Here is a 6,116-nt window from a genome sequence, read left to right as displayed (position 1 = left end):
TTTCTTGACATAAGCATCGCATCCCCAAACTTTTAGAAACGACAGCTTAGGTTTCTTCCCAAACCATAATTCATACGGTGTCGTCTCAACGGATTTCGATGGAGCCCTATTTAAAGTGAATGCGGCAGTCTCTAAAGCATAACCCCAAAATGAGAGCGGTAAATCGGTAAGAGACATCATAGATCGCACCATATCCAATAGAGTGCGATTACGACGTTCGGACACACCATTTCTCGGAGGTGTTCCAGGCGGCGTGAGTTGTGAAACTATTCCACATTTCCTTAAGTGTGTACCAAATTCGTGACTTAAATATTCTCCAGCACGATCTGATCGTAAGAATTTTATTTTCCTGTCACGTTGATTCTCAACTTCACTCTGAAATTCCTTGAACTTTTCAAAGGTTTCAGACTTGTGTTTCATTAGGTAGACATACCCATATCTACTTAAATCATCAGTGAGAGTGAGAACATAACGATATCCTCCGCGAGCCTCAACACTCATTGGACCGCACACATCGGTATGTATGATTTCCAATAAGTTGGTTGCTCGCTCCATTGTTCCGGAGAACGGAGTCTTGGTCATCTTACCCATGAGGCATGGTTCGCACGTGTCAAATGATTCGTAATCAAGAGACTCCAAAAGTCCATCTGCATGGAGCTTCTTCATGCGCTTGACACCAATGTGACCAAGGCGGCAGTGCCACAAGTATGTGGGACTATCGTTATCAACTTTACATCTTTTGGTATTCACACTATGAACATGTGTAACATCACGTTCGAGATTCATCAAAAATAAACCATTGACCAGCGGAGCATGACCATAAAACATATCTCTCAAATAAATAGAACAACCATTATTCTCAGATTTAAATGAGTAGCCATCTCGAATTAAACGAGATCCAGATACAATGTTCATGCTCAAAGCTGGCACTAAATAACAATTATTGAGGTTTAAAACTAATCCCGTGGGTAGATGCAGAGGTAGCGTGCCAACGGCGATCACATCGACCTTGGAACCATTCCCGACGCGCATCGTCACCTCGTCCTTTGCTAGTCTCCGTTTATTCCGTAGTTCCTGTTTTGAGTTACAAATATGAGCAACCGCACCGGTATCAAATACCTAGGAGCTACTACGAGTACTGGTAAGGTACACATCAATTACTTGTATATCACATATACCTTGGGTGTTGCCGGCCTTCTTCTTGTCCGCTAAATATTTGGGGCAGTTCCGCTTCCAGTGACCACTTCCCTTGCAATAAAAGCACTCAGTCTCGGGCTTGGGTCCATTCTTTGACTTCTTCCCGGTAACTGGTTTACCGGGCGCGGCAACTCCCTTGCCGTCCTTCTTGAAGTTCTTCTTACCCTTGCCCTTCTTGAACTTAGTGGTTTTATTCACCATCAACACTTGATGTTCTTTTCTGATCTCCCCCTCAGCTGATTTCAGCATTGAATATACCTCAGGAATGGTCTTTTCCATCCCCTGCATATTGTAGTTCATCACAAAGCTCTTGTAGCTTGGTGGAAGCGACTGGAGGATTCTGTCAATGACCGCGTCATCCGGGAGATTAACTCCCAGCTGAGACAAGCGGTTGTGCAACCCAGACATTCTGAGTATGTGCTCACTAACAAAACTGTTCTCCTCCATTTTACAGCTGAAGAACTTGTCGGAGACTTCATATCTCTCGACCCGGGCATGAGCTTGAAAAACCAGTTTCAGCTCCTCGAACATCTCATATGCTCCATGTCTCTCAAAACGCTTTTGGAGACCCGGTTCTAAGCTGTAAATCATGCCGCACTGAACGAGGGAGTAATCATCAGCACGCTGCTGCCAAGCGTTCATAACGTCTTGGTTCTCAGGGATTGGTGCTTCACCTAGCGGTGCTTCTAAGACATAATCTTTCTTGGCTACTATGAGGATGAGCCTCAGGTTCCGGACCCAGTCCGTATAGTTGCTGCCATCATCTTTCAGCTTGGTTTTCTCTAGGAACGCGTTGAAATTGAGGACAACGTTGGCCATTTGATCTACAAGACATAGTGTAAAGATTTTAGACTAAGTTCATGATAATTGAGTTCATCTAATCAAATTATTAAATGAACTCCCACTCAGATAGACATCCCTCTAGTCATCTAAGTGAAACATGATCCGAGTCAACTAGGCCGTGTCCGATCATCACGTGAGACGGACTAGTCAAGATCGGTGAACATCTCCATGTTGATCGTATCTTCTATACGACTCATGCTCGACCTTTCGGTCCTCCGTGTTCTGAGGCCATGTCTGTACATGCTAGGCTCGTCAAGTCAACCTAAGTGTATTGCGTGTGTTCCGAGGCCATGTCTGTACATGCTAGGCTCGTCAACACCCGTTGTATTCGAACGTTAGAATCTATCACACCCGATCATCACGTGGTGCTTCGAAACAACGAACCTTCGCAACGGTGCACAGTTAGGGTGAACACTTTCTTGAAATTATTATAAGGGATCATCCTACTTGCTACCGTCGTTCTAAGCAAATAAGATGCAAAAATATGATAAACATCACATGCAATCAAATAGTGACATGATATGGCCAATATCATCATGCTCCTTTGATCTCCATCTTCGGGGCACCATGATCATCTTTGTCACCGGCATGACACCATGATCTCCATCATCATGATCTCCATCATTGTGTCTTCATGAAGTTGTCACGCCAACGATTACTTCTACTTCTATGGCTAACGCGTTTAGCAACAAAGTAAAGTAATTTACATGGCGTTATTCAATGACACGCAGGTCATACAAAATAATAAAGACAACTCCTATGGCTCCTGCCGGTTGTCATACTCATCGACGTGCAAGTCGTGATTCCTATTACAAGAATATGATCAATCTCATACATCACATATATCATTCATCACATCTTCTGGCCCTATCACATCACATAGCACTTGCTGCAAAAACAAGTTAGACATCCTCTAATTGTTGTTGCAAGTTTTTACGTGGTTTGTAGGTTTCTAGCAAGAACGTTTCTTACCTACGTATGACCACAACGTGATTTGCCAATTTCTATTTACCCTTCATAAGGACCCTTTTCATCGAATCCGTTCTGACTAAAGTAGGAGAGACAGACACCCGCTAGCCACCTTATGCAACTTGTGCATGTCAGTCGGTGGAACCAGTCTCACGTAAGCGTACGTGTAAGGTCGGTCCGGGCCGCTTCATCCTACAATGCCGCCGAAACAAGAAACGACTAGTAGCGGCAAGAAGAATTGGCAAACTCAACGCCCACAACTGCTTTGTGTTCTACTCCTGCATAGTAACTACGCATAGACCTGGCTCTGATACCACTGTTGGGAATCGTAGCATAATTTTAAAAAAATTCCTACGTTCACCAAGATGCATCTATGGAGTATACTAGCAACGAGGGGAAAGGAGTGCATCTACATACCCTTGTAGATCGCGAGCGGAAGCGTTCCAATGAACGTGGATGACGGAGTCGTACTCGCCGTGATCCAAATCACCGATGACCGAGTGCCGAACGGACGGCACCTCCGCGTTCAACACACGTACGGTGCAGCGACGTCTCCTCCTTCTTGATCCAGCAAGGGGGGAGGAGAGGTTGATGGAGATCCAACAGCACGACGGCGTGGTGGTGGATGTAGCGGGTCTCCGGCAGGGCTTCGCCGAGCTTCTGCGCGCGCGAGAGAGGTGTTGCAGGGGAGGAGGGAGGCGCCCAAGGCTGTTGTGTGCTGCCCTCCCTCCCCCCCTTTATATAGGCCCCTGGGGGGGTGCGCCAGCCCCAAGAGATGGGATCTCAAGGGGGGCGGCGGCCACAAGGGGGGGAAGGGGTTGCCTTGCCCCCCAAGGCAAGGGGGAACTCCCCCCTAGGGTTCCCAACCCTAGGCGCAGGGGGGGAGGCCCAAGGGGGGCGCCCCAGCCCACTAGGGGCTGGTTCCCTTCCACTTTCAGCCCACGGGGCCCTTCGGGACAGGTGGCCCCACCCGGTGGACCCCCGGGACCCTTCCGGTGGTCCCGGTACAATACCGGTAACCCCCGAAACTTTCCCGGTGGCCGAAACTGGACTTCCTATATATAATTCTTCACCTCCGGACCATTCCGGAACCTCTCGTGACGTCCGGGATCTCATCCGGGACTCCGAACAACTTTCGGGTTTCCGCATACATATATCTCTACAACCCTAGCGTCACCGAACCTTAAGTGTGTAGACCCTACGGGTTCGGGAGACATGCAGACATGACCAAGACGCCTTTCCGGTCAATAACCAACAGCGGGATCTGGATACCCATGTTGGCTCCCACATGTTCCACGATGATCTCATCGGATGAACCACGGTGTCGAGGATTCAATCAATCCGTATGCAACTCCCTTTGTCAATCGGTATGTTACTTGCCCGAGATTCGATCGTCGGTATCCCAATACCTTGTTCAATCTCGTTACCGGCAAGTCTCTTTACTCGTACCGCAATGCATGATCCCGTGACTAATGCCTTAGTCACATTGAGCTCATTATGATGATGCATTACCGAGTGGGCCCAGAGATACCTCTCCGTCACACGGAGTGACAAATCCCAGTCTCGATCCGTGCCAACCCAACAGACACTTTCGAAGATACCCGTAGTGCACCTTTATAGTCACCCAGTTACGTTGTGACGTTTGGCACACCCAAAGCACTCCTACGGTATCCGGGAGTTGCACGATCTCATGGTCTAAGGAAAAGATACTTGACATTGGAAAAGCTCTAGCAAACGAAACTACACGATCTTTTATGCTATGCTTAGGATTGGGTCTTGTCCATCACATCATTCTCCTAATGATGTGATCCCGTTATCAATGACATCCAATGTCCATAGTCAGGAAACCATGAGTATCTGTTGATCAACGAGCTAGTCAACTAGAGGCTTACTAGGGACAGGTTGTGGTCTATGTATTCACACATGTATTACGATTTCCGGAAAATACAATTATAGCATGAATAATAGACAATTACCATGAACAAAGAAATATAATAATAACCATTTATTATTGCCTCTAGGGCATATTTCCAACACGATTACGGCGAGGCAGAGGTTGGGCAGGGGGTTTAAGTGGCTAGGCACCATCAGGGAGGATCACTGGTGCCGTTCCCCCGCTAAACCTCGGTCGGGCTAGGCGTAATGCGCCGATCCTCGACGGGGCGGCCGTACGGGCATGGCGGCGGCAGAGAGCGCGCTCCGCGCCTACCAGTTCACGACGACGGACTGCAGCGAGCACGGGTGAGTGGATGGCCACGCGGTGGCCTCTGGTAGCTTGGGCGGCGCTGGACGGCGCCGTCCAACGCTGCGCCTCTCTGGCGGCCGCAAAAGCCGCTGCTGCCGTCGCTCACGGGGTGGCACACCTCCTCCTGCTCGTCGCCGACGCCCGCAAGCCTCCAGGTGATCGTGCGGCGTAGGGATAAGAAGGGGGGAACAGGGAGCAAGGCGCCACCGAGGCTACTAGCGAGATCGAGGAAAGGTTCTGAAGAAAACGACAGTGCTCACTGAAACTGTATCTCTAAACTTTGAATATTGACAGTAACAGTGCCCTTCAGGTGTTCGACGAAATGATTTGGCATGAAGAAATTTTTTTCTGGAGCTGGGACTTGGTGAGGTGACCTCTCAATGCATCCAGAGGCTGCCTGAATTTTCTCAGATTTTTAGGAGGAGAAAACAATTGAATTTCATCAAATTTGGCAAATATGGTCCAAACTTGCAGCAAGCATAAGTTTGAAATATTTGAACTGGAGACCAGTGGATCATCATGGATCTAGGTTGAGGGCTCTAAGGACTAGCCAGGGAAATTTGTTTGGAGGCCAAACTCAAAGTAGAAATGGTAGCTCCTTTGTAAATCTCCAAGAGCTAAAGTAGAAGGCAGAAAATATTTTTGATAAGAATTAAATGGAAGAAAATTCATGGGGAGGTTCAACTTGCTGGATTTGAAGTATAACTTGACACAAAGATGGGGAAAGGCTTTTGGGAGGAGATTTCCACTCATGTCATGGCAAGAGGAGATTTTGAAAAGGGGAAAAGATCACTCCAAATGCCATAGGGCTATTTAAAAGATTTTTAAAAGAAATTTCCCAAATGAAAAGCATTTGGTTTTG

Source organism: Aegilops tauschii, chromosome 5, assembly GCF_002575655.3.
Source record: "Aegilops tauschii subsp. strangulata cultivar AL8/78 chromosome 5, Aet v6.0, whole genome shotgun sequence".
Lineage (NCBI taxonomy): Eukaryota > Viridiplantae > Streptophyta > Magnoliopsida > Poales > Poaceae > Aegilops > Aegilops tauschii.
Note: the sequence above shows the minus strand (reverse complement) of the source record.